The 26,381-nt window shown below is 42.3% G+C and overlaps 1 protein-coding gene across 3 annotated transcripts in view; it reads left to right on the top strand.

Annotated features, from left to right (window-relative positions):
• The first annotated feature begins 20,669 nt into the window (after positions 1-20,669).
• DAB2 (DAB adaptor protein 2) overlaps positions 20,670-26,381 on the top strand; it is a 52,048-nt gene continuing 46,336 nt past the window's right edge. For all 3 annotated transcript variants that reach the window (XM_081940083.1, XM_081940082.1, XM_081940081.1), the window contains exon 1: positions 20,670-20,904. The gene's annotated coding sequence lies outside the window, so the exon portion shown is untranslated. The remainder of the gene's footprint in view (positions 20,905-26,381) is intronic.

The following is a 26,381-nucleotide window of genomic DNA, read 5'->3' as shown; positions in this document are numbered from 1 at the left end:
CCCTGCTAATACAGTTTGTAAACTTGATTTTGTGACCTGGCATGTTATGCAACTCCAAATTGCAGTTAATTTAACAGACGACACCAGCAATGGCTAACCTTTTTGTCATTGTGTGCCCAAAGCGTGCGTGCGTAGGACAGCACGCACCAGCGCACATGCATCCATAATGCAATGCACATACCGCCCCACCCCTGCACCCTGCCACTGTATGCATGCGTGAATGACCCCCCCAAAACTCCCCGTCCACGCATGCGCATGCGACACCACCACCCATACCCTATTTTGGGCCTAGTAGGCCTCCCTGCAGTCTCCTGGGACCAGAAATGGGCTGCCCTGCCTCTCCCCACCCCCTGCGCATGCATGCACATGTCCTGCATATGCCTTGCTTCCCACATATGCATGGCATGCGCATGCGTGGTATAGCTGAGTTGGGGCAACAGCTCACGTGCCCTTAGAGAGAATTCTGCACGTCGCAGGTTCGCCATCACGGGACTAGAGTTAAATGTTATGAAGGATTTACGAGCCCTGCAATCTACACCCACACATCCCAATGGTTTTCTTGTTGCTAGGAAACAGCCCAATTGTCAATTGTCTGACTAAAAATAGATGGTGCAATAAAATAACTTTGTCTTAATTGTAACTCCCTCAATAAATCATAAGTCCTGATTAAGATATCATTTATTAAAATTAAATTGATATTGTTTCCTTCAACCCCTCCTCTCTCCCAGGGGGAATTGCAATTACTTTTTTTTTTTTGGAGCAGCTCTCTGAGCTCTGATTAAGCCATCATTAGCATACAAATGAGAAGTCCATGCCAGGAGAACTGCGCAAACTGTCTCTCAACCATTAGCAGCATTGTCTGAAAGGCCAAATTAAAAACCATAAATACAGCCACTAACAGAGTTGAAGGAGTTAGTTCTGACTTGCCTGCATCTCCCAAGGGAATTATTCATTGCTTATACTTCTCTCTAGACATTTTTTTTTCTTTTTCACAATCTGGCTCCATTTCTGAAACTGGATTTTGCCAGTAGGTGAGTGGAATATTTCTATATTTAGATTTTTAGCAAACTCGTTTGTCTTCTGAAATAATAGGCCTCCTATGAATAAGCCTTCTGCTTCCTCCATTGTTTCTCTTCTTCCCCTTTCCACTAAATTAATTTATCTGAGTTACCGTGTCTCCCCGAAAATAAGACAGGGTCTTATTTTCTTTTGACCCCCCCCCAATAAGCACCTGGCCTTATTTTGGGGAGGGCTTATTACTTTTGAGGTGTAGAAGGCGGCGAGCATGGTCACCTCATGGTTGCTGCTGTGTTGCAATATTTTCGGGGAGGGCTTATTTTAGCGCATGTGCTCAAAAGCCCCATTGTGCTAATTATCCAGGGAGATCTTATTTTCAGGGAAACAGGATAGTAGACTGCAACTCCTCACATCATTCTTAGCAGCCTATGTAAAGTTGTTTTTTTCCCTCTCTTAAAACATACAGTATCCTGTTTCCAAATCCCAGATACAATGACTTAGTAATGCTAATGGATTGGGTTATGCTGAAAAGAGACATCCATTCCACCAGCTTCCACTCAATTTTATCTATGTTTATCCTTCTGGAAGCAATTCAGAGGCTCAATTCATTTAAGAGAGCCACTTGGCAAAAGTCCCATGATTATCAAGATATGGATGACAAATCATTAACATACTGCAAATCCTTCCTTACTGAAGGACGGCGAATCTTTCCTAAAGGTTTCAGAAAGATTCGAACATTTTCTACTTTCTGGAATATGGAGGCAATGAGAAGTAAGCAGTGCAGCTATTCTTGAGCCATTAAATGGCTTCTACAAGATGGTTGGGCCCAGTTTTCAAAAACTGCAGTTCTCAGTTGCATATTAGTTCATGTGTGAGTTGCAGAGGTGGTATTCAGCAGGTTCTGACCAGTTGTGGAGAACCGGTAGTGGAAATTTTGAGTAGTTTGGAGAACCGGTAAATACCACCTCTGACTGGCCTCATCTATTCTCTGCCTCCCGAGTCCCAGCTGATCAGGAGGAAATGGGGATTTTGCAGTATCCTTCCCATGCCACACCCACCAAGCCATGCTCACCAAGCCATGCCCACAGAACCGGTAGTAAAAAAATTTGAATCCCACCACTGGTGAGTATGTATGTGTGAGTGTATATGCGTGTGATGAAATCAGCCAAATCATTCCACTGCAGGATGAATTCTCTTCACTGAAATTGTAGATGATAATAATAATAACAACAACACGTTGGTGTTGACAAAATCACCAATCACCAGTCAATTGCAGAAGGCAGCTTTGCTTGGAATAGGTTACATCCTGCAATGATACCTTTAACACTATCAAACAACATTGGCTTTTCCCAAATCTTTGGGAAAGATTTGATCGGTGAAATAAAAATGACAAATCTAGTCTAAATATTTGGCCAGTCTAAATATCTGGGCAGTCTAAACATCCGTCCCTAAACTCCACACTTGTTTCAACTCATTCCAGATCAGAGGTGTTATCTAGTTGTTTTGGCATAGTTCATGCAAATCCACCAGTAAAATTGTCCTTAGAAAGAGACAGAGACCCAGGAGTTATGCCGGGGTCCTCAATCAGACCTTCACACTCCCTGCATGCCTAGAAGCAACCATTTCTTCAGCCAGGCTCCCTGTTAGCATGCTCGCTGCTACAGAAATAAAGCTAGTCTGACTTCCCCACTATGCCAGATCAGGGGTGGGTTTCAAAAATTTCTACTACCGGTTCTGTGGGCGTGGCTTTTTTGTGGGCGTGGCTTGGCAAATTTATGTTTCAGATTGGAGATGGGAAATAAAATATGCTGTAAAACTTTAAAAAAAAAGAAAGAAAGCAGCAACCTGAGCTGTGCTGAGCTGAACACAGGAGAGCTGGAGAGTCTGAAGAGTACGTGGTTGGTTCGCTGCCTGTGAGCTCCAGGGAGGGCCGCAGCCGAGCGAGCAAGCCAGAAATCTACTGGCTACCAAGCACCCTGCTCATGAGTAAACTTGCTCATGAGTAAACTGCAGATTAGAGGCAGACAACAGATTCTTGCATGTTTGCTTGGCTGCTTGCCCCCCCAACCCCGAACTCGCAGCCAGCAAATGAAACTGCCACCTCCTGCCTCCGTGCATTGAGGAGGCAGGGAGGCTCGATCCCACTTAGGAGGAAGTGGTTGCGAAGCCCCAAGGCTCCCTGACCAGCCCATGCTGCTTACCTGTGTGTAGGCATAGGAGGCAGTTGTGTGGATGCACATGGCAAAGACGAGGCAGGGCGAGCGTTGGAGCGAGCCAGTTCAGGGGCATGGCCAGCCAGCCATCACTACCATCACTGCCATCACACACCCAATTACCACTACCGGTTCTCCCGAACTGGTCTGAACCGGGAGCAACCCGCCTCTGCGCCAGATCCACTATGACATTTCAATAGGCTGGAGGAACAGAAGCACGCTAATGCTATCTGGAGTTTGAAGCAGAAGGTGCAGAAATAGGATGGGAAGGAGAAGACCACATTGTAGGAGAAGCAGGTGGCTAAGGAAGCAGCAGGTGCCAAAAAAACCACTTTTAAAATGCTTAGTCTTGCTTAGAAGATGACCTTTGAGAAACTGTGCAAAAGCAATTTTAAAAATAGGAGTAAGGCAGAAAGAAAACATTAGAAAGAAACTCAGCCTAGCTCTGCCTTAATTATTTTGAGCAGACGAGGGAGAGTAGGAAGTATTTAGCCAGGCTTTCAAGATTCATTTACTGTAGCCCATATTGAATCAATAGAGCTCCAACCTTCTGATCTACTGTATCTCAAAAGGTTGACAACAGCATTGGGTGTTCAAAAACCATAATTATTGTGTGAATCATAGTTAAGAATGTTGATATGTCTGGATTACTAATTATTTTGATATCTCTTATTTTGAAGACTAAAATGTTGAACCATCAACGGTACCTGTTGTCTAATTTAGATATCGCCCCCTGCTCCAGACAAACTCCAGTTAGAACTTGGATCAGATGTTGCTTCAAAATTATCAGTGTTATGAAGTTCCAATATTATTCTCTCACCCACCTCATTCTTTCACTTTCTCATACACATCTGCCATCTCCTCAGAAAGAAGGGACATCATTTTTTCAAAGCCTACTGGGATCTCATTCTGAAAGTCCTAGAACACCCATTCATTGATGCATAATTTCCTGAGCTTTTATCTTCTTCTGATGGACGTCAGACATCCTGAGATGATGGTAGGGAACCCGTGTAACTTTATGGCAAATGAGCACCTAGAACAGTGTTTCTCAACCTTGACAACTTTAAGATGTGTGGACTTTAATTCCCAGAATTCCACAGCCAGCCATGCTGGAATTCTGGAAGTTGAAGTCCACACAACTTAAAGTTGCCAAGGTTGAGAAGCATTAAGCTATAATAATAGCTAGGTTAGCTTCATCCTTCTGAAGCCTTCCAGATGTCTTAGGACCAGGGGTGAAATACAGCAAGTTCTGACAGGTTCTGGAGAACCGGTAGCAGAAATTTTGGGTAGTTTGGAGAACCAGCAAATACCACTTCTGGTTGGCCCCATGGTGGCAATGGAGATTTTGCAATATCCTTCCTTAGGAGTGGGGAGGGAATGGGGATTTTGCAGTATCTTTCCCCTGTCACACCTATCAAGAAAAATGAATTTCACCACTCCTCAGGGCCCAAAATTATCTAGCCACCATGATCAGAAAAAGTAGAAAACTGGGGGATCTCCAGCACAATTTCTTTAAATGCAGCCTTGCAGATTCCCAAAATACATGCTGAATGCTCAGAATATGCTGAAACAGGAACTTTGGTTTCCTATAAATTTAGAATATGTTATTTTCTCATGCAAGGATGTATGGGTTCTATCTCAAATGTTAAGGATCCCTTTTTGTTTTGGGTGGGTAGGTGGGAGAGGCCCAGTTGTAAAGCTAGCTACAGAACAGAGAAATTGCTTTAAAATTCACCTTCCAGTTATCATTAAACTTTTACTGCTTCAAAAGTAACCTCCTTGGTTATAGTAACTCTTAAAGAGACATTACTCCAAAAGATGTGGCAGGAAATGAAACAGATCCCTGTAATTTGTGTTTCCTTCTCTGATTCCAAATTCCAATGATAATTTTCAGTGAAATTTTTACAGCTGAGTTGGGGGTTAGAAGCAACCTATCCTGCTTATTTGTTTTGGGGTTTACTGATTATTGCTGTATTTATTTCACTCCACCTAAAATATGAGTTGTCTTCAAAATTTAAACAAATTTTCCTTTCCTGTTGAGAGTGCGCACCTCCTTCTAAAAAATTTTGGATGGAAACATTCTTGCAAGAAATTCAGCTTCTTTGAGAAATAAAACATTAATGATCTGCATTATAAGGTAATGGAAATCCGCACAATTGTAGACAAAAGTCTTTTTTTTTTTAAGGAAAGGGGAAAACAAATCTAATTTCCTGGGAGGCAAGTCAGGGGAATATAAAATATTCAAAATATTGACAGCAAACAGTATTCCTTACTAGCACTGATGATGTTACCTGGTTAGGGTAATGAAATGTCTGTTAGAAAACAAGCAAGCTCAGAGAGCACCAAGGAATCCTCATTTCAACCCTGAACTACAAATATTCTCATTTAAAGTTATTATTGATTATAGAAATGGCTTTCCTTATTTTAATCCCTGAAATTCCAACGTAACTCCTGTAAATGCCAGTGTGGCATAAACGAATCACATATTCCACAACCCAGAGGTGAAATTCAGCAGGTTCTGACAGCTTCTAGTGAATCGGTAGCAGAAAGTTTGAGTAGTTCAGAGAACTGGCAAATATCACCTCTGGCTAGTCCCAGAGTGGGGAGGGATTGGAGTTTTTGCAATATCCTTCCCCCAGGAGTGGGAAGGGAATGGGGATTTTGTAGTATCCTTCCCCTGCTACGCCCACCAAGCCACGCCCACAAAGCTGGTAGTAAAAAAAATTGAATTTCATCACTGTCACAACCCTTCATACTTTATCATTATTTTAGATTCTTTAAGGTTATTACGTAAGAAATTAGTAAGTTACAAAGAAAGAGTTGGCCCCTGCAAACTTTTATTTGCCAGAATTCCTAATATCCCAAGATAGGTTCTTAGTAAATAACATTGGCAGGTGATTGCACACTTTGTTGAAATTGTGTCATTGTGCCAGACAAAAGGTATAGCAGGAAGCATCATAGTACAATGAAAGGAGATGAAAAAGAACCACCATCCCATTTGTCTTATGATCAATGGATGTTTTACGTCTCTGGCTATCATGATAGCCCTTCTATGAGAATTAAATGTTCTCCACATATCAAAGGTTGAGGACTCCTGTTTTAACCCCTCCTTGAGATCTATCTTATTTTTTATTTAATTTCAATTATTATGTTAGTATCTTTCATATTGTGTGTCATTGTTTTTTGTTTCTTTTAAAAAGTCATGTAGAGAATATGACAATAAAAGCAGAGGGATCCGGATCAGATGATGATGATGATGTACAAAGATCAAGATAACATCTTCAACATGATACCCTTCAGCTGTTTAGGGACTACATTCCAAAATGGTCCAGCAATTGTAGCTCTTGGCCATGTTGGCTGGGAATATTCTTTAACTCTGGAGAACACAGACTGACTCTGCACACAGAGAATGCTGAACCAAATGCCTGAATAGATTTTGTAATCAGATTTTAAGACTGAGAATGCAACTTCAACTAGGATGTTTGGAGGGTTTTTTTTTTTTAGCCAAAGCAGACTAAACAGCTGTTTACAAGAAAGATAACCTGAATTACCTGATGTTCAGGATAGTGTTCAGTGGATTGGATGTATTACCTTAAACATATATTCTGTCTCTGCTCCAGGGCACCATGTCAACTGCACATTGAATTAGGGAGGAAACTTTGAACTGCTTGAAACAATTGGTTTATGGAGCACCTTAATTTGGGCAGCCCTATAAATGTTTATCAGATTATTCAGATGGCCCAAATCTAGACCTATAAGAAAATAACTTGCTGTAATGGCTGGAGATGGAGCAGGCAGCTTGGGGCTTTCCAGGTATTTTGAATTATCATGCCTAATGTCTGTGGCCACCGAAAATGGGATATGAAATGGTATCTTAAAATCCTGAAAGTGCCCTCCACCATCTCTTATACCAAAGAGGATCAATATGGGGTAATCTTGAGCTTCTTTTAAAAACTCTTTAGCTTTCCCAAGGTCAAGCTGGTGTTCATTTAATCATTCTTACATTCTCTCCTCAAGTTCATTTCTGATGAAGGTTAAAGCTCAAAACATGAAAAAGAGCCAGCATGAATATCCCTGGGCTGCACAGAACTTTGTAGCAGTTTAAGATCACCTCCAGGTCTGTCACTGGGTCAACAAGCAGAGTCAATCACTTTATCATGAGCCAAATGACATCATAACAGATCCATCTTTCATCTTGAAGTGCTTTAGCTGGGCAGAACCTGTGGACCATGATTAATGGGAATTTTGGTTTCTCAACTATCTTCTAGCTTTTTTTCTCTGAACATTAGCATTGTTCTTTTCAAAATGGACTGATGGCCACCACAGGTTGGTTTCCAAATATGTCTAAAGATTGGTATGAAATGTGGTGTGGAAGTGCCATTAGAATGAAGGCTAGAATTATGAAAACCCAAATTCAATGCTCCATGAAACTTACTAGACAACCTTGAGATATAATTATGGTTTATCATTTATCCTGCAGGGTTTCTACCAGCGCTCTTTGGGAATGTTTGACCTGTGTGGGGAATAACTGTAATGAACCAACCCATGACACTTTTATAGGAGACAGCTCAATTTTATAACTCTGAGAGTAATCTTCAGAAGCAAATGGAAGTATATGCGAGCAAACTGTTCAATTTTGATGCTACTTTTTCTCACCTTGCATTGTTATCCAGCTTGCAGGTTAGCATAGTCAAATCCATAGATATAAGGGGCTGTAGCTTCTACCCTTGTTTTCCTATTTGCAATGTATGGCTGTGAAAGTTGGACCATAAGGAAGGCTGAGCGCCAAAGAATTGAGGCTTTTGAACTATGGTGCTGGAGAAGACTCCTGCAGGTCCCTTGGACTGCAAGGTGATCAAACAGGTCAGTCCTAGAGGAGATCAACCCTGACTGCTCTTTAGAAGGCCCGAGCCTAAAGATGAAACTAAAATACTTTGTCCACCAAATGAGAAGGAAGGACTCACTGGAGAAGAGTCTAATGCTGGGAAAGATTGAGGGCAGAAGAAGAAGGGGACGACAAAGAATGAGGTGGCTGGATGGAGTCACTGGAGCAGTCGGCGTGAGCTTAAATGACTCCAGAGGATGGTAGAGGACAGGAAGGCCTAGAAGAACGTGGTCCATGGGGGTCGCGATGGGTCAGACACAACTTTGCAACTAACAACAACAAGCTTCTACCCTGGCCTCTGTACAATCACCTGGAAAGGAACACCAAGGCTTATGAAAGTACATGCAAACTGTACTAATGTGTTATGCTCATTTGTATATACAAAAGAATCTCTGCTGGGTTGAGCAAAGAGCATGGATCGCAGTTGCCATCTGTTTCTTCACTATAGAGTGTTCCAAGATCTTTACTGGCAGAACAAAAGAATGTATTTTACTCGTTGATCAAAAAACAAATGAGCAAAATAGGAAATAAATTGGAAGAAATGTGCAGTATGTGGAAAATAATATACAATGAGTTCTATGTTTATAAAACATACATATTAAATGTCCCAAAGGTACTTTTTCCAAAAGGCAACAGGGCTTTCTTGACCCCCCCCCCCCCCCGCCCCTTTGAAATGCTTTGCTTCTCATCCAAGAAGCTTCTTCAGTTCTGAAGTTCAGTTTGGTTCTTGGAAGAGAAGTGAAACATTTTTTTAAAAAAAGCAAGCCAGAAATGTCCAGTTGTTTTAGAAAAAGCGCCTTTGGGACAACCATGACCTGGATGATTGAGAATACTCTTAGACATGTACATTAAATGCCTATTTCTGCTTAAAACTGTGTACATTAGATGCATGCAGAAGTTCTGTATTTTAGGGGGAAAGTAAGGTAAAGGGTCAAGTTCCAATCCTGATAATTTCATAGGCATAGACAGGGGTGAAATCAACTTACCTTCTCTACCAGTTCACAAATGTGAGCACATGCACTACCTCCACGCATGCGCAGGACCTTCCACGCATGTGCCGAGCATCAAAAACAGGACGTGATGATATCCAGGTGGGTAGGTGGAGCCTCCCGCTACCAATGGTTGGCCCGAATCGGATAGAACCGGCTGAATTGCACTACTGAGCATAGAGCTTTTCTGACAGTAATATAGAAGTATTTGGCCACTGCCATCTTCTGGGATATATTTTGAACTTTCTCCCTGGCATTTCCTAATGATCTTCTACCCAGATAGTAACACAAAAAGAAATATGGCACACATGTGCATGTATGAACTAAACATATAGACCTTGGACAATAGATCTCAATGGAAGGTGATACAATAAAGGAAATTGTATGGCATGTCAAATGTGGCTTTCAGGCACTCAGCAAACTAAGCATACATTTCAAGAACAACCTCCCCCTATGCCTGAAGAGAAAAGTTTTCAATCATGCTACCTGTTCTAACAAATGCTGGTGAAACATGGACACTAACCTCACAATTGATAAATGTCTATGGATTTTCCCATTCATCCATGTGATGGATGAATGGGACGATGCTTTTTCAAGAGGCAACTTGTTTTATTTTGAAGATGTTTCGCTTCTCATCCAAGAAGTTTCTTCAGATGATTCTTCCATTCCCCACCATCCAGTCAGAGCTGAAGAAGCTTCTTGGATGAGAAGCAAAATGTCTTCAAAGAAAAACCAGAAAGCCCAGTTGCCTCTTGAAAAAGCATCGGTGGGACTCACAATCGATACAAAAGCTACGAGCCATGGAAAGCTAAATGCTCGGCAGCACAAGACAAGATAGAAAGATCTGCACATGGGTTAGAGAACAAACGAAAGTATACGATATCATCAAGAGACTAAAACAATTGAAATGGAAATGGGCTGGTCACATAGCAAGAAGAACTGATGGCAGGTAGACCAAAGTAGTCATAGAATGGATCCCACTTGATAAAAAAACATCCACGAAAGAGATCTAAAACAAGATGGATCGACCACATCAGCAAGTATCGCGGGCCAAATTGCAAAAGGAAGCTAATGATCGTATTGGTTGGAAACATGCTGAAGAGGCCTTCATCCTGCAGTAGACAATGGCTAAAATGATGATGTATTAAGAGCATTGGCTCTTAAACCAATTAAGAAAAGAAAGGAACGGGGATAATGACCTTTGAATGCAGACATTGCAAGACCCAGTTATTTTTCCGCACTTTGGTGTTCCAGCTGAGAAGTGACACCACTGGTAAATTCCAAGCCTGACTCCTGAATGAATGCTTAAGAACTTTAAAGTCAGTGATTATTCTACTCATTTTGTTTTTAATGAAGATTAAATAAACATGGGTGGGCAGGGCAGGAAAGGATTACATTTAAGCATTTGCTGGCAACAAGAGTCCTTTGTGTAGCATTATTTCTAGCTTTAACACATGCCCATGTTGGAACTGTAGCAGAGATGCTTGCAAAAAACATTTGAAGCAAAAAAAAAAAAAACCCTCATCCCGGTAAAATTGTTGAGGTGTGTGTGTGTGCGTGTGTCCCTTTTCCAACCAGGAGTTACAGTCTACGGTCTTTTGAGATCATCTTGACAATGTGCATTTATAACCACGCGGTTGGTACTTTTGTAGGATCTGTTAGAACTTGCAGTAATTCTTCAGGATCCATTGCAAGGATAATCATACTGCTGCTGTGAGTAATTTCCAAATTGATGTCTAGCGGACTTTCACATCCTGGATTACAGCATCTGCCTATTCTTAGGATTGACTTGCATCACTTCCCCCTCCCCCCCCTTTTTTTTTTGCTTGAGTTTTATAAGTCTATATTTCTTCTCTTTCTTCAGTAGAGTTCTTTTTGAGATAGGGAAACTCTTCTTAAAGGGTGTACCCCAGTTCTTACTGAGAGGCAGCCAAACCTTCCCTTTGCAGCTGCTCCAAACTGAAGCATGTGGGAGGCCATGGTAAGCTCAGCTCCTCAGGCCCGTGGGTGGCTGGTTATTCTTGCGATGTTTACATTTTAGCACAATAATAAAACATCTGCTACAGGTGGTGAGTTGCCGAACGCCATAGAATCATAACAGATTTAAGCATGGCCTACAATCAATGGGGAGAATATTTGATCCTGCGGAACGTAATGAATTATAAATCCCTTTATCCTTCTCTATGATCATGGGGCTGCTGTGAACTCTCATTTGGCAATCCCATAGGCTCATTATTCCTCAGCTACAGAACCAACCATGTATAGGCAGTGGGATAGTGGTGGGTTTCTACCAGTTTAGACCGGTTAGGCCGAACAAGTAGTTCCCGAACCTGTTCTCCTACATGGCCGCCATCTTGATTTTTGGTTTTGCGCATGCACAGAACAATTGTAATCGCACATTTTTTTATTTTTTTTTAATTTTTTTTAACGTTTTGCACATGCACAGACCTATTTTTGTGCAAATATGCATGAATGCGTAGCACATGCGCAAAATGTTTGCATGCACCAAACCGACAGTAAGGCCAGGAGCAAACACCCCCTCCCCTGCAGTGGTGGGATCTTGCCGATTTAACAACCAGTTCGGTGATTGTGTGCCCCATGTTGCTTCTGTGAAGTAACCCAGCTGAGACGCGGCAATCTGCTCTGCTGCGCAAATCAGCTGAGAGGATATAAGGTAGGCAGGCCCACCTGATTGTTGGAATGACCTGGTTTGCTCCCAGCTGATCGTCGGAGCTACCAGTTTGCCTGAACCAGTCCAAACCGGCTGAATTATTATTAATTCAATTTATAGGCCGCACCCTCTCCACCAAGGGACTCGCTCCCTGTAGGTTTTTAATAGGACCAATCCCAATATTACACACACACACACACACACACACAAAGGAACACATTGGATGGCAAATTGGAAAAAACTCATAGAAGAGTCCACTCAGTCTCCTGCCCAGAATGATCGCTTCACTGCACTGATTATGTCAGGCTCTTTGCAGCAATTGACAATTCCTTTAGCATCACTGCAAGAGCCACCTGTGAATTGGCTGTGCCACCTCTGAAATTGTCAGAGTGAGCTCACACAATCGGTTGCTTTAAAGCAAAGCAACATGGACAGGGCAGTAAGTAGCATTCCTCCTAAATCAGATAACTTTTATTGTTGTTTCTTTTTTGCTGTGAGCACATTAAAAAATGAATTTCTGTTCACTGCTCTCAAGAGAAACTGTATATCTACCCAAACACATACATAACACAGAAATACACATAAATGCTATCTACATGCATAAATATCAGGTATGAAATTCAGCAGGTTCTGACAAGATTTGGAGAACTGGTGACAAAAATGTTGAGTAGTTTGGAGAACAGGCAAATACCACCTCTGGCTGTCCCCCGAGTGGGGTGGGAATGGAGATTTTGCACTAGCCTTCCCCTGCCCCAAGCCACGCCCACAGAACCGGTAGTAAAAAAAATTGAATTTCACCACTGATAAATATATACCTGCACCACACACACACACTCACACACACTCACTCACACACACACATATTAATCACTGTTTATTTTGAATATGTAGTGGAAAGGGGTAACTTGAGAGTTCACGAGGTTGATGCCGCATGGAACAAAATTGAATCTAGATGTTCTGCTCTGGATACCACGAAGCCTCCTCCCAGAAGGTAACAAGGAAAACAAATCATGAAGAGGATGTGTAGGGTCCCAGACAATCCTGCAGATGCTACTTTTTCCACTGTTGTGGAAAGGGGAATGTAGAAGGGAAAATGTAAAATCTCAGATGCTGATTCCTGCAATCCGAGGACAACCTGGTGGCCTCCAAAATCCATTATAACTTGGTCCTTCTAAGAGCCTTCTGGAAGTTGTCGTTCTAAAAGCATAAGGCCAGTAAAGTAGTATCTCCCATTACAATGAACTAGCATAGTTTGGAGGGGAGCTATCCCTGTCATAATGAATATACTGTTGAAAGAAATGTCCATCTGGGTTCAGTTCCAAGTGGGGGGAAAGACACTGGATTCATGGAAGTTGCTTGGAAAGAAGGTTTATTGATGATGGACAGGACCACATGGTTTGAGGTCGGGGGGGGGGGGAGAAGAGATGCTGAGAGTGCCCTGGTTTTATGCTCTCTCTGGGCTTTTTAATTTGAGCTTGGGTTCTGATTGGTTGTCAGACTCCCATGAGGCCATGCAGGGGCAACTCTGTAGGCCAGGGGTGTCCAAACTTGGGAACTTTAAGACTTGTGGACTTCAACTCCCAGAATTCCCCAGCCAGCCATGGCTGTCTGGGGAATTCTGGGAGTTGAAGTCCACAAGTCTTAAAGTTCCCAAGTTTGGACACCCCTGCTGTAGGCTGTCCTGAGTCCCAGCCTTGGTTGAGCCTTTGCTGGGTGATGATGTAACAAAAGGGCTTTGGGATTCCTATTATGGCTCTGCCTGAAAGAGGTAGATCTTGTTATGTAGAATAGACTGGCTCAGGCCTTAATGGCCCATTGATGAAGGGGGGGGGTTGAGTTTCTGCCTCCCTTTTAGGGGAAATATTCTGTCCTTTTCATATTTCCTAAAATATTTCATTTTTCTAGGAGAGGGGTGGGTGCTAACTTCCTGCAATACAAATCTACTGCGATGGCCAGTGAGTACGTGCAGAGTGTTTTTCTCTCACCAGTGACTAACAGTCACTTCCCCATCTATCTTGGTGTGTTTGATTATTCAGGCCTTATTTTAAAATCAGAATTACCGAGAGGTTTTCATTGAATTTGCTGAACTTTATATATCACAGTTTTGGTATGAAATATTTTGTGAACCAGGCTGGGCAAATGAAAACAAACTTCGGGGCTAAAGATAGAAAAGAGGAAGGGAGGTTATGCATCTCCGAATTGCAGATAACCAGAAAAGCAGATCATGTGAACTTTCTGACACCTGCTCTGTAGATCATGGGCTGCAAACGTGAGATCTTTGCTACTTCTAAGATAGCAATGGGATAGTTATGTCTAAGGCAGTTGGCTTGAAGTTTTTGAGGTGGGGAGGTTATGCTGCTGAGCATCTTTGGTGTAATCCTCAAGGTAACCATATCCCTTTTAGCTCTTACTGATATAATAATACCTTGCCAACACTTTCATGCTTCAAGGATAGTCCTGGTAGAAACAGATGATTCATCAAGGACAAGAGAAAGTAGAGCAATTATGTGGCTCAGAACACAGGGCTGCAGGGAATTCTCCTTCTCATCCTCCTCTCCTTGCTCCTCTAATGAACAGCATCTCAATTGGATCTTGTTTTTATTTGTGAAGGATTCCTCCTTCTTAAAAAAGAAAAACCTACACACTAATTGTCTTTAATCACCTTGCCATATATTTTAAATGCTTTTAATTGTTTGAAACAGAGGTTATCTTTAGAAACCTATTAGTAGTGCCTGAACATATGTAAAGCCAAAGAAATATCAGAATCTCCAGCTAATAGAGCATTGATGGCTAATCTTTTCTGGACCAAGGGCCCAAAGCATGCGCGCATACACGCCCGAACTCCCAAAATGCAATGCATGTGTAGCCCCAAACATGTACATATGACCGCCCCATAAATTCCGCCCCTGCGCATGCACGCCTGACACCCCCACATGCCCCCTGCCCCCTGCACTTGCATGCGACTCCCCCACACATGCCCCCCTCCCCACGCATGTGCAGCAGAGGCCTGGAGATTAGCTGGCTGGCGGGATGCGTGTGCACATGCACGGCAGAGCTGAATTGGGGTGACGGCTCACGTGCCATCAGAGAGGGTGCTGCGTGCCACCTCTGGCAGCCGTGCCATAGGTTCGCCATCACGGTAATAGAGGATGGAGTGGATTATCCAGTGCACAAAATGGGAAATTCTAAATTGGAAAACCTAAAACCAGTGGATGAAAAGGATTGTACTTAGTGAAATTTGATGGGCTAAGGCACGAATGTCAAACTCGATCATGTCACCGGCACTGATCATGCCTGATTTTGCATGGTATGTGCACCGTATAATCTTTTATAAAGTGAAATCTATAAATGTTTCAGGCCTCCATCTCCTAATTTGCAAAGGAGTGATCTTATTGATTGAGGTAATTAGCTGTAAATTCTAGAGCAGGGGTGTCAAACTCGCAGTGTCACATTGCCAACATTTCACGACGTTTCTCCCCCTTCATGGAGCTGGAGTGGGCATGGCCTGTGCATGACAGATCTGGCCTACAGGCCGCCAGTTTGACACCCCTGTCCTAGAGGAACAGTGGAAGCAAGCTTTAAGGAAACTCTAGAAAGGACGTACTGGAATCTCTAATGATTTATGCAATCTGGGTGGGAGGATTTGCATGCATGCTAATATTTTAATTGCCATATAATGTAATAAAGACAACTTCATTATGAATCAAATATATGATTCAGCTCATTTTTTATTAACATGAGAAAAAATTGGGGAGTTTCCCATTTAATCAAACATTTTGCTCCCCTCAATGGCGAACCAAAATTTCAGAATTCCACCAGAATTTGTGCTTGCATTTCAGCAATTATGTATATCGAGCATAGCATAATCAGTATCAATATGAGAGTAACATATAGTCATTGAGTATAATAGCCACCTCCTCCATAAATCCCACTTCTAAAGAAATTGAACGGATTTAGATAAGGTTTTCCACTTACAATTGTCTCGTGTGCCATTCCCAAATTAATGTACAGTTTCTTCTGATTATGCAGTCAGTCTGGAAATATCCTCAACTCATGGACATGATCATAACCGATCTTGGGAATCCTAAATCATATTTTGTGAAAGGAAGGTAGGAGGTGCTGCTTCAATCAATCCTGACAATCCATTTCATTTAATAACACTGACTTGTAATCAGAGGTGGTATTCAGAGGGTTCTGAATAACCAGTAGCAGAAATTTTGAGTAGTTTGGAGAACCGGTAAATACCACCTCTGACTGGCCCCACCCCAACTATTCTCTGCCTCCCAAGTCCCAGCTCATCGGGAGGGAATGGGGATTTTGCAGTAACCTTCCCTTGGAGTGGGGAAAGAATGGAGATTTTACAGTATCCTTCCCCTGCCACGCCCACCAAGCCACGCCTACAGAACTGATAGTAAAAAAAATTGAATACCCACCACTGCTTGTAATAGAACCCAAGAATCACTGAAGTGAGCTTTTCTGTAATGAATTGACAGCTGATGATTACCATTGTGAAAATTTACATATCAGAGATCATTTAATAATGTAGCCTTTTTCTTTAAATAAAAGCTATTGTAAAATGTTTGAAATTGTAGCCATTGATATTCCCACCCTGAGATGTCAGTATTATGAAGACAAATAATGTGAAACCACGGTGGCACAGTAGTTAGAGTGCAGTACTACAGGCTACATATGCTGACTGCCAGCTGCCTGCAATTTGGCAGTTCAAATCCCACCAGGTTCAAGGTTGACTCAGCCTTCCAAGGCTGGTAAAATGAGGACCCAGTTTGTTGAGGACAATATGCTGACTCTGTAAACCACTTAGAGAGGGCTGTAAAGAACTGTGAAGCAGCATATAAATTCAAAGTGCTACTGCTAAAACAGGTGAGCTCAGGTTGATGATTTTATTCAGGGCCTATTTTGTTCAACACAGCCAGGAAAAGTTGGTTGATATTCCATTAGCAGAAGCTAATCATTAAAGGAAGCATTCAGGAGAGTTGGAACTATTTTTGAAATGGCTCACATACCCTTATCTAAAGAAGATGATTGGTTCTCCAGTTGATGCCTGGGTGGAGTCAGTGGATAAGGGATTTTCCATTTCAAAGGAAGAGAAAAGGGAAGGAGTTCTTGATTGCATTAGCCAGAATTCAGGATGCAATCTTGGAAAAATGCCGGAATTGTTCTTCTGGGATCTTTGTCCTGAAAGAGTACCATTGTTTCTTCACTGTCTATATCACTGGGTCTCAACCTTCCTAATGCCGTGACCTTTTAATACAGTTCCTCATGTTGTGGTGATCCCCAACCATAAAAATATTTTATGTTTTCCATATTTTTTCAAAAATATGTATTTTCCAATGGTCTTAGGCGACCTCTGTGAAAGGGTCGTTCGACCCCCAAAAGGGTCCCGACCCACAGTTTGAGAACCACTGGTCTATATGCTTGTTCATAACACATTTTGCTCATCCCAAGAAAATCATCCTGCCCTTGAAACTACTCACTGCTCAGGAATGTGAGGATTACAATTACATTCTTAATTGTAATAATAGTTATGCAGTAATCTTGTTTCATGTGTGTTTCCTTACTATAATCATTGAAATAACTATATAAGTCAGATTTTTCCAACTTGGAATCTCCAGAAGTTTTAGACCAGTTTAAGACTTGCAATTGAAATTGCAAAAAAATAAAAACAATTTAAATGGATGGCATCTCATGGAACTGTTTTTTTTTTTAAGATTTCCACTCATAATAATAAATAAGCATTTATTAAATAAGCATTTATTATTGTTTGGGTGCAAAAAACTGAATGGAAGCTACTATTAAATATCAATTTTAACTCTACTTCAAAGTTAATAAACTGTTCACAAAGGAAATATAATTAAAAGACAAATAGGCAGAAATAATAATGAAAAGTTAGGTTTTTCAGATTTTTTTTTCAACAAATACTCTGATATCTATCTATACCAGTTATTGATCAAAATTTTCCAATTTCCTTTGATTCATATGGAAACTGATCACCTAGTTAAAAAAATAAATATATTCTGCCTTTACATGCTTGAGTATATAACAATGAGTTGTTTCATTCAATCATTTTGAAGAATTGTATAAATCAATAAAGTGTTACCTACCTTAACAACTTTATGATAAGTAGACTTCAACTGCCAGAATTCCTGTGGTGGCTAGGAAATTCTGGGAGTTGAAGTTCACCCATCTTAAACTTGCCAAGATAGAGAAACACTGTTCTATACAATTTAGGAAATGAGAAGGCCAAATCTGTTTCATTTGTTCCTTTCAAATATAAAAATAAAACATTCTTCTAGCTTCCAGAGCATCTAACCCATAATTTACTTAATCAGGATTTACTCAATCAGCTGGATTTAGTGTAAAAGATAGGGTTGGCTGATATATTGCTAACTTCAGCCATTGGACCATTGTCAACTCAAATGAGTTGCTTAGTTCCCAAATAAACTGAGCAATGAACTTAGGGTATATTAACTGGAATATGGTGGTTTCATTCAGTTAAAGGAGCAAGGAGCTGCATTCACACAATATGGTAAACGTGGTTAGCATTGGATGACCCTCACTCTGTCGAGGAGGTGGGTGTACTCATTTCTAATGATTTAAGTGCCAGAGCTCACTGTAATAGCATTGCTAAAAAGGCATTAAGAGTTGTCAACCTAATCTTGAGTTGACCATTGTCAACTCAAATGAGTTGCTTAGTTCCCAAATAAACTGAGCAATGAACTCAGGGTATATTGACTGGAATATGGAATATGGTGGTTTAGCATTGGATGACCCTCACTCTGTCAAGGAGGTGGGTGTACTCATTTCTAATGATTTAAGTGCCAGAGCTCACTGTAATAGCATTGCTAAAAAGGCATTAAGAGTTGTCAACCTAATCTTGAGTTGACCATTGTCAACTCAAATGAGTTGCTTAGTTCCCAAATAAACTGAGCAATGAACTCAGGGTATATTGACTGGAATATGGAATATGGTGGTTTCATTCAGTTAAAGGAGCAAGGAGCTGCATTCACACAATATGGTAAATGTGGTTAGCATTGGATGACCCTCACTCTGTCGAGGAGGTGGGAGTACTCATTTCTAATGATCTAAGTGCCACTGTAATAGCATTGCTAAAAAGGCATCAAGAATTGTCAACCTAATCTGGGGAAGCTTCTTCTCTGCTAATATTGTATTGCAAACTAGGGCATATAAAACCTTTGCTAGACCTATTCTTGGATACAGCTCATCTGTCTGGAACCCGCACTGCATATTGGACATCAGTGCAATTGAGCGAGTCCAGAGATATTTCACAAGAGTCCTCCACTCCTCTGCTCACAACATAATATCTTACACCACCAGGCTTGAAATTTGGGGCTTAGACAACTTAGAACTATTCCTCCTTCGGTCTGACCTGAACATAATACACAAAATTATCTGCTACAATGTCCTACCTGTCAATGACTACTTCAGCTTCAACCACAACAATACAGGAGCACACAATAGATACAAACTTAAGGTAAACTGCTCCAAACTCGATTGCAGAAAGTACAACTTCAGCAACAGAGTGGTCAATGCCTGGAACGCACTACCTGACTCTGTGGTTTCTTTCCCAAACCCCCAAAACTTTAACCTTAGACTGCCTAATGTTGACCTCACCCCATTCCTAAGAGGTGTGTAAGGGGTGTGCATAAGCGCACCAATGTTCTACCGTCCCTGTCCTACTGTCCCAACTTATTCGTATCCATTTCCTGTATTCATAATCATGTTTATACTTATATCTGTTATCTTATACATGCTCGACAAAATAAATAAAATTAAAAAAAATTAACCTTGTGTTAACTTTACACTTCTTTTGAATGCCAGGAGGGCCATTTAGCCAACTGTGCCAAACCGAGCTTGGGAGAGGGAGAGGTTTATGGCTGTTTGACAGGTTAAGGCTCTAATGGCAAACCTATGGTGCCCTCCACCAGTCTTTGGGTTTCTACCGCACATGGGCAAGGAGCCGGGCGCATGTGAAGGACACACAGTGGGGTGTTTGCATTGCATTTGGGGGCCTCGTGTAACGCCCTGTTTTGGCTTCCAGGTTGGTGCAGGCACCAATACGTGGTGCGGGGATGCCGCACAACACACACACCCATTCCCTGTTTTGGGCCTGAAAAGCCTCCTGCATGGGCGATAGGGGGACGGGGCGCATGCATGGGCGAGCGCGGGGTGGTGGTGGTCGCTTTCGACACATGATGACAAAAAGGTTAGCCTTCAGTGGATTAAGGCAAGGGTCGGCAACCTTACACTCAAAGAGCCACAGAGGTCCTAACCGGAAGCCCCCCCCCCTTCAGTTCTGAAGCCGACCAGAAGTCCGGTTCCCCCACCATAGAGTCTCCTCCTAGCATGGCGTCGTTTTTCCTCTACTTGTCCTAACCGAAAGCCCTATCAACTGTGGAGCCCGGGGACAGGAAGCCCCAGCAGAGAGATGAAAGAGACACATGCGGCTCTGGAGCCGCAGTTTGTTGGCTCCTGGGTTAAGGTATTCTACAGATCTAGTAAGCAGAAGAAATCAACCATGGGATCATTTTAGTTATTCAGTTAGTTATTCAGTTAGTTATTCAGTTAGTTATTTTGTTATTTTGTTGGTTGGTTGGTTGGTTGGTTGGTTGGTTGGTTGGTTAGTTAGTTAGAATCCATCATGTTGTCTGAACGCAGGCTGGGGTTCCAGGCAAACCCTGCCAGCGTGGATAGTGAAAGGGACCGTGAACTCGCAACACTGGCGTCGTTCACACAGCGGGGGCCTCGCGCGTCGTGAGAACGCAGCTTCTCCTCCTCCTGCCGCCGCCGCCGCCGTTTCGGCTCTTCTTTCCCTCCTCCTCGGCGCGGAAGGAGTTAAGATTTGGCAGGCGCAAGACGCGGCTAAGGGGGAGTCGCCCGAAGCCGAGGCAGGCAGCGCAAACATCGCGGCGCATTCCTGGGTAGCCCTCAGCTGCCAGCATCTGATTAAAACCATCTCTCTCGCTGTGAGTGGCTAACTAAACAGAAGGCTGGAGTACGGCTGCGTCTATTTAAGCCGAGTTGCCGGAGCTGCGCCTTCGCCGGCTCCAGGGAAAATCTCATGCGCCAAGCGGGTCGGGAGTAAACCGGGTAAGTTGTCAAGGGGGGACTTGGGGAGGCTCGAAAGGGCGAAGCTGCAACGGGGGTCGCGGTGGGCTGCGCGTTTGGAAACGCCAAGTTGGGTTAAGAAGGAAGGAAGGAAAGAGGAGACGGTGGCCAACTAAAGGGACGAAGCCGAGGCGGTCCTGGCTTGGGAGGGAAGCGTCTTCCGCGGCTCTTTTTTTTTCCTCCTTCCCTCCCTCGGCCCCCCAAAAACGAATCTCCTTGTGGATCTTTTCCTCCGGGCCGGCCGCCTGGCCGAAAGCGGCTGGGTTTGCTCGAGCTGCTTGCGAAATAAGAGAAGCTTTTTTCTGCTCTCCATCCGAGCTGGCTTGTTGAGCCGCCCAGCAGACGCGCATGGATTATGCGGGCTATAAAACCTCTATGGAGACAGATTTCTCTCTCTCCCGCTTACGTTTTCTAAAAGCTTTTTTTTTTATTAAAAAAAATTGTTGCCAAAAGAATTGGGGGAAGGGGAGAGGAGGAAGGAAGAGTGCTGTAAGGCTTGTTCGAGGAATCCAGAAATCCTTGCCAATCTTGGAGGGTGACCGTAGGAAAAAGGGAGGCAACCGAATGAATGGAAAGCACATACGAGACCGAGCGAGCTGTAAATATGGTGTTTAGTATAGGAAGGCTTAGAAAAGATTACCTTTTAAGCGTGGAAAATACCACCCTAAGAGTCCAGGATTCCAAAAGGGGTGGTGGAGGGCATTGACTTTAGGAAATAAGTATTGGCACAGCCTTTTAAAAAAAAAAACATCAAACCAGGCAGATGCTTGCAGCTGCTGAAAAAAGAAAACTTGGAAGAGTTGTGGGATAAAGATTACAATGAAATTTCAGAAGGCGAAATTGCAAATTCCTCAGAAGTGGAGGGTGGGGGAGGAAAAAAAATAGATGGTGAGGAGTTGTAGGCCTTTCCTCTTAATGTAAACTCACTTGTTCCTAGGCTTAAAAAAAAGTTAAATTGAGCCTTGGTACTTGGAGTCCCTGGACAATGTTCTAAACATAATAGCTTTGCCTGGAGCAGAATTTCCTCCCAGGTGTAACATTATTCCTGCAGCTCCTTCCTTGCCCAAGTGAAAACAAATAGTAACTTCCCCAAGCAGCCCGAAGATGGAATGGTACGGTTTCTCCAACAGCAATGGATGAATGGTGCTTTAGTCTGTGCGTGAACCAGTTATGTTGAAATTAACTTAGGCGTGCCTGGCCCATCTTTCGAAGATAAAAGTATTGTTACTTTTAGAAGCCTCTGAAGGGCTTGTAGGATTCTTGTTCCCTTCAACCTGCCCATCCCCAGTCCCTGTTTGTTACATGGGGAAGGCTAAACCTTTCTTATGGGATAAAATGTGTATTTTAAGTCTTGGCATCTGGAAGCATTTGTCTAAAAAAACCAACATTGACCATGTTGTGTGAAATAATACATAGTCTATGGTTTCAGTAACACGTCTTGTTCCCCAGTGAAGATGGAAGCAAAGATTATCTGGGGATTGCAGGATTCATTGTGGACAGCAGACATAGTCTTGCTTAGGAAGAAAATGGGTTTGCCAAGTTATCTGCTAATTCTTTATTTATCATCCAGCATGTTGTCTGAACGTGGGCTGAGTGCCTGCCTTCTAGTACAGTTCTTTTTAACCTCTTTTTAACCTCCTCCATATCTATCCTTTTATTTAACAATTTTTAACTATGATGTATTTCTTGTATGGACTGTACACCGCCCCGAGTCCCTTTCGGGAGAGGGGGCGGTCTACAAGCGCTCAGTAAATAAAAATAAAATAAAATAAAAAAAGTGCTGGGTTCATACCAAGTTAGCTTCATTATTAGGGGGAAAAAGAATTGCTCTGCTCACTGGCTTTGGAGTTAGCAAGCTTCTAGCACACACCCTAATGTGTATTGATACTGGCTGCAGGGAAAGCTGCTGATAGCTTGGAAGGAAAATTGCCTCCAGCTGTATGTAGAGAGTCTGCAAAAGGTTAGTTGAAGCTAGAAAAGGGAGCTACCATGTCATATACAATGTGCTCTTGGGCTGTATGAAGCAAAATGAGAGACAGCTGACTCTACCCTCACAGGTGTGATAAGGAGTGCAGGATATAGTCTGTTGTGGCTTCTGCTGTTGAAATAAAATCTGAAGTAGGTAGGTTTCATGGTGGTCTGTGTATAACCTTGATTAGCTGAAATGCTTGCTTGATGTGTAGAGTTGGCAATTACGGGTCAAGGAAAATAATTTTCAGCAATGGTTTTGTCCTCTGACACAAACGATGGAATTTTTCTCTTGGGCTGCATGTCCAGGAAGACCTGGAAATTGCTTTGTAAGCAGAAGACTGCATGAGGAAAGATGTAATGTTTAACTCCGGTTAAAGATACCTTCAGCAGGCTACTGAAGTTGGGAGCAACATAGGACCAAGGAGTACAATGTAGATGTGATATGTGATGGTAACAGTTTTATTAGCTACTTATGAGGAAGCTTTTAGACTGGGTTAGTCTCATTAGTAAGGCAGCCCCTTTACAGGGATTGTGCAAAATGTTAAGTACTCACTGCATTCTTTCTATCATGTAAATGTTGAGTCATCTTTTCAGTCCCAGCAAGGGGCTGTAACAGCAAATAGAGATATAGAGGATAACCAGCTTAGCCTGCTCTGTACAGCTGAGATACAGCCAGCAGGGGGGTTTATCGGAAAGCTGGTTTCAGAAAGGTTTTTTCATAATCTAGTCTCCCAATATGATACCTTCCAGATAAGAGACCACAACTTCCTGAGGGTGCCAGGTATGGGGAAGGCAGATTATGGATATCTTGAACTGCATGGATGGATGTATTGAATGTACATGTAAATCTGTGGGATTCTTAAAGCAATAGGATGTGTAGCTAGTGCCAACCTCAAGTTATACCAGGGATTTGATGGGTGAAACTAATTTCCTAGTGAAGGCTATTGAGTAGGGCAGTTGGCATCAAATCTTGGTCATGCAGGCACTTGAATGTCTCCTTTTTGTTCTAATGTGTCATGCTGAGAGGGTCTTCCTCAGCCCCTTGAATTTCTTTGGCTGAAAAGTCCTGTAATAAATTCTGAGGAATCTCTAAAATGTAAACATTGCAACATGTTTTTTTTTCCCCTGAAGAATTGCTTCCACTGGAAATCGTAGAATTAATTTTCAGCCTTTATGTAGTTTTTCACAAATGTTGCCAAGCTGGGCACATGAGGGTTTTGCTGAAAGGATATTTGTTTAGGAAGGAAAGTGAAGAAAGCAGATGAGTCAGTTTGCCTTCTAGTCAAATTGTGTTTGGCTACAATTTCTACAATCTGATGTTTTGGTTGTGCTGCCTAGAATTTTTGGGGACTGAAGTCTAAATCATTTGCCAGGTACCTGATTACTTATTCCTACATCTGCCTTATATATTGTGATAGCTAATGAAGTCAATGACCTTAACACAGCTGTCCTGGGCCTCACTGGTTTTCAATAGCAATAGCACTTAGACTTATATACAGCTTCACAGTGTTTTACAGTCCTCTCTAAGTAGTTTACAGAGTCAGCCTATTGCCGCCAATAATCTGGGTCCTCATTTTCCTGACCTCAGAAGGATGGAAGGTTGAGTCAATTTTGAGCCACTCAGAATTGGACTCCTAGAGTGAGCAGTGAGTTAGCCTGCAGTACTGCAATCTAACCATTGCGCCACCACAGCTCTGTACCATTAAACATGGTATCTTTCTGGATCAGCTCAGTGAGTTGGGAGGCACCATGTTGTGATGTTTTCCCCCCAATTCCACTTGATGCTGGGGGAGTTGTCCCACCCTAGAATTCTGCTTTGCATGGGTATCAGGGCTTATTTTAAATATCTACAGGAGAAGGTCATTCCACCACATGATGTATAGTAGTATTGATGATTTCAGTTGTGGATCTTTGTCTTTGGCTGAACAGGTGTGGCTGTCAAAGTTCTGGCCTGACATTTGGATACTATAGGACTTTGGTTGAGGAAGAAGAATATTTTGATGAAACATTGAGCCCTGGTGGCACAATGGTTAGAATTGCAGGTTAATTCAGCTCATTGCCAGGAGTTTAATCCTGACTAGCTCAAGGTTGACTCAGCCTTCCATCCTTCCAAGGTTAGGAAAATGAGGGCCCAGATTGTTGGGGGCAATAGGCTAAATCTGTAAACCACTTAGAGCTGTAAAGCACTATGAAGCAGTATATAAGTCTAAGTGCTATTGCTACTTACCGAGACCAGATTGTCCATTCTTGGTTCTACTCAGGGTTGTACTCCCCTACTCACAACTAATGTGCAATTTGGCCAGCCTCCTGATCAAAGAAGTGTCCAGAAATACTTTTGTCCAACTTTGTCTTGTGCTTCAGTTGCTTCCCTTTCTGGATTGGGAGGTACTGTCCATGGCTGCTGAATGGACTACTGCAATAGTACTGCCCTCTAAGGCTCCAACAGTCCAGAATGCAGCGGTGGTTATAGTTATGGATGCACCTCCTATACACATATAACATCACTAATTTTCTAAGCAGCACCAACTTCCTATGGTATGATAACTTGGGTGCAATTTAAGGATCTGGTTATTTACCTATAAAACCTTTCATAACACAGAAACCCAGGGTATTTATGAGATCTCTGTAACTTTCTATCCTACACATGCTAAGGGTAGGAATGCTTGGGTCCCATTTTTGGAACAATGCCATCTCATGGGACTGCCCTCTGGAATGATCTCATCCCTGTCCCTACTGGTCTTCAGAAAAACATTTAAAAATACGGCTTTTTCCTGTGGATTTTAACTGAGGTTTTTTTTTTATTGTGTACCAACAGGAGTCACAGCATTTTGAGTCTGGAGGCTGTATAAATTCTTTAAATAACTTAAATAAATGAAAACCATATTATGGCTCGGAGGTGTATGCATCAAAAGATTTTGGCTTAAAATCGTTATTTTAGCATCATTGGGTTGCATATGTGAATTTAATTTATCTTTGTATCTAAGTATTATTAGACTCTGAAATTCAGAGGAGTTTATTATTACTTTTGTTATGGCTTTCCGGTCCAAAAGACATTGTGCAGCAAGCAATATACAAAAATATCAAATTAAAACATTGAAACAAAATATATTAACCTGGACAAAACCCAGCTATAATCAAGCACACTATCCCCAGGCCTTATAGAAGACTATCAGGTCTTAAGGCCTTCTAGAACCCCAGGGCAGGGGAAGCTATATGATTGTATAAGAGCCAAGATGGTGCAGTGGTTAGAGTGCAGTTGACTGTCAGCTGACTGCAAATTGGCAGTTCAAATCTCACCAAGCTCAAGATTGACTCAGCCTTCCATCCTTCCGAGGTGGATAAAATGAGGACCCAGATTGTTGGGGGCAATAGGCTGACTCTGTAAACTGGTTAGAGAGGGCTGTAAGAGCACATGAAGCGGTATATAAGTTTAAGTGCTGTTACTATGCTCTGAGGCAATGCTGTACCAGAAGGCAGGAACAGCAGCG

Source organism: Natrix helvetica (genome assembly GCF_964273705.1).
Source record: "Natrix helvetica genome assembly, chromosome: 2".
Classification (NCBI taxonomy): Eukaryota; Metazoa; Chordata; class Lepidosauria; order Squamata; family Natricidae; genus Natrix; species Natrix helvetica.
This window is presented reverse-complemented; position numbering and strand designations above follow the sequence as displayed.